The sequence below is a fragment of the Lygodium microphyllum genome, chromosome 11 (genome assembly GCF_053477565.2).
Source record: "Lygodium microphyllum isolate KBCC chromosome 11, Lygodium_microphyllum_v1.1.10, whole genome shotgun sequence".
Taxonomy (NCBI): domain Eukaryota; kingdom Viridiplantae; phylum Streptophyta; class Polypodiopsida; order Schizaeales; family Lygodiaceae; genus Lygodium; species Lygodium microphyllum.
Window position 1 is genome coordinate 36,052,278 of NC_141145.1, and position 3,721 is coordinate 36,055,998.

Sequence of the window (3,721 nt, forward strand, 5' to 3'; positions counted from 1 at the left end):
AACCAGGATTTGTGGAGACTGGTGATGATACTGCACATCCTATTGTGCAGATTGGAAAAATTCCCTTGTCTATGCAGGATGGGAAAAAGAAATACCTGTCTGATGTATTTCATGTCCCGAATATCACCAAGAATCTGGTCTCTGTTGGTCAAATGGTTGAACAGGGCTTGCAGGTCAGATTTAATCCTCATGGATGCTTTGTTGAGGATATGAAAAATAAAGGTCGCTTGATAGCAAAAGGAAAGAAGAAGGGCAGAATGTTTACATTGGATGCAGACATGTCTGAATTGAGTGCAGCCATGTTTGCACATGGGACCGGTGTAGTTGCAGATATTGATATCTGGCATAAACGCATTGGTCATGTTAATGTACAGCGACTTAAATCAATACAGGCCCAAAATATTGTTGCAGGATTGCCAAAATTCAAGGTTGCAGAAATGCATAAGGTATGTGAAGCCTGTCAGTTTGGAAAACAGGCAAGGAAACCATTCCCTAGACATGTTCAAGAGAGTGAGAAGCCATTGGAATTAATCCACTCTGATGTGTGGACTACTAAAGCTGCATCTCTTGGAGGCTGTCATTATTTTGTCACTTTTATTGATGACTATAGCAGAAAAGTTTGGGTGTATTTTATGAAAAAGAAAAGTGAAGTTTTTGGGCATTTCAAAACCCTTAAAGCTATGGCTGAAAAAGAAACAGGTCTGCAAATAAAATGCCTGAGGTCAGATGGAGGGGGAGAGTACCTCTCAAATGAGTTTGCAAAGTTCTTGCAGGAGCATGGCATAAAGCAGCAATATTCATGCAGTTATACCCCACAACAAAATGGAATTGCAGAAAGGAAAAACAGGCATATTGGAGAGGTATCTCGTGCCATGCTCAATGAAAAAGACTTGCCAGATTTTTATTGGGCTGAAGCAGTTGCTACAGCAGTCTACATAATGAACAGGACTCCCACTGCAGCAATACATGGAATGACTCCAGAGGAGAGGTATACTGGTAGGAAACCAAATATTTCTCATTTGAAAATTTTTGGTTGCATTGCCTATGTACATGTGCCAGATGAGTTGAGATCCAAGTTGGATCCAAAAGCTGAAAAGTGCATCTTTATTGGTTACTCTCTGCAGCAAAAAGGGTATAGATGCTATAACCCTTCTACTCGTAAGTTTACAGTGAGCAGAGATGTTGTTTTTTATAAGATGAGTAGCTGGTATAAACCAGTAAATGTGATTGATGATGTAGATGCACAAAATGGTAATGCTGTACAGAATTCACAGCAGCAGTCACAAAATATTAGTGGACCTGGAGCGTCCTCTAGCAGTGGTTCACATTCTTCGCCATGGACAGGCAGATTGAGATCAGGAGAATCTTCTCAAAGTAATGCAGATAGTGGTATGCAGGTATCACGAAAAGGAAAAGAGAAGGTTGATCAGCCCATGTTTGATGTGAATGCAGGTCACTCTTATGTGGATGGTGAATCCAGTGGCTCAGAACAGAGCATTGATGATGAGTTGGGTATTCCTTCTATTGTTACACCTGGAGTAAGGAAGACCAGGGATGTTTTGAGAGCACCTGGGAGTGAACCCACTTTGCGCAGGTCTACCAGAGTTAGGTATCCTGTGGATAGGCTGAAATATGATGGATTTACAGCCATTCACTATGCATATATGGTCAAGGTGATACAGGAACCAGAACCCACTTCTTTTGAGCAAGCCATGGGAAAAGAAAAATGGGAGAAATCCATGGATGAAGAAATGGATGCCTTGGAAGCAAACGCTACATGGGAATTGGTACCTTTGCCTAAAGGTAAAAATGCAATTGGCTGTAAGTGGGTTTATAAGGTGAAGCACAATGCTAATGGTTCTGTGAACAGATACAAGGCAAGATTAGTAGTCAAGGGGTATGCACAAACATATGGCATTGACTATGAAGAAACATTCAGTCCGGTTGCAAGGATGGCAACCGTAAGAGCAGTCATTGCTATGGCTGCATCAAAGGGATGGTCTTTACATCAGATGGATGTAAAGAATGCCTTCTTGCATGGTGATTTGCAAGAAGAGGTCTATATGGAGCAGCCACCAGGTTATGTGCATGCTGTTCATCCTGAGTTTGTTTGTAGGTTGAAGAAAGCCTTGTATGGCTTGAAGCAAGCACCTAGAGCATGGTCTGACAAGATAGGACAGTATCTTGTCACTATTGGCTTTCAGATTTCCAAGGCAGATTTCTCACTTTATGTGAGAAAAACAGAGAAAGGTATTATGCTACTTGTCATCTATGTTGATGATTTGATTATGACAGGTGACAGTGATGAAGATATCCTTCATCTGAAAATGCTATTGAAGCAGAAGTTTGAGATGAAGGATTTGGGAGAGCTGCATTATTTCTTGGGCATTGAGGTGATTAGATCACCAAGTGGGATACAGCTCTTGCAGAGGCAGTATGGATTGGACATGCTGTCCAAATATGGGATGACAGGCTGTAAGCCTATTTCAGTTCCTTTGGAGCAGAATGTGAAGCTGAGCGCAGATGCAGGTGAGCTTCTGGAAGACCCTACTATGTACAGACGCATAGTAGGAAGCTTGATTTATATGACTATTACCAGGCCAGATTTGAGCTATGCTGTTGGATTGGTAAGTCAGTTTATGCAGGCTCCAAGGAAACCACATTTGGATGCGGCTAGACGTATACTCAGGTATGTGAAGTCCACATTGCAGTATGGACTATTTTATGAGACTGGGATTCAGATACAGTTGCATGGATACACTGATGTTGATTGGGCTGGTAGTATTTCTGATAGACGATCTACCAATGGATATGTGTTCTCTTTTGGGAGTGCTGCAGTCACTTGGAGCAGCAAGAAACAGCCTACAGTTGCCTTGTCGAGCACAGAGGCTGAGTACAGGGGTGCAGCAATGGCTGCATGTGAGGTAGCTTGGTTGCATAAGCTACTTTATGATATGCATCAGTCTACAGATGGGCCAGTTGTCATTTATTGTGACAACATGAGCAGTATACACTTGGCAAATAACCCAGTCTATCATGCTAGAACAAAGCACATTGAGGTGCATTATCACTATGTGCGAGAGAGGGTTTTACTAGGTCTTATTGATCTAGTTTATGTCAGCACAGAGGATCAGGTAGCTGACATATTCACGAAGGCATTGGGCGCAGAGAAGCTGCGCAAGTTCAGAGACCTGCTTGGTGTGCAGGAATTGGGATTGAGCTCGAGGGGGAGTGTTGACATATCGAGCTCCACTCGTGATACGCCAGGGTGACCGTTGTGTATTTATGTCACCGACGTGTCAGTTGCAGACGCGGTTGGTACACCGCCCATGAATAATAGCTACATGATAGCTATCCTTATCTACTCTAGTTCGTGGCTCAGTTAGTATGCCACCTTAGTTAGTTGAGTTTGGTTTTGAGACCCATATACAGGGTTCTTCTATTTCTTTGTATGAGAGTTCTTTTGGCTTACACAACTAAGAAGAGGAAAACTGTTTTCAGCCTCCACCCTTGTGTGTCTTCCCCCATTGTGCAAGCAAGAAAGCTTCAAGCGAGACTCCTTCCTTCTCTCCCACAATCTTGACAAACTCTTGCGTCAGGCTTTCTCACAGATAAGTGCGTGGGTGGCTAGAAGATGAGTCTCTGATAGGCGTTCAAGCTCGACCAGGCGTTGTGTCCATGCCTCCTTCCCTTCCCACTGTTCTTGAAGTGCTATTCGCAG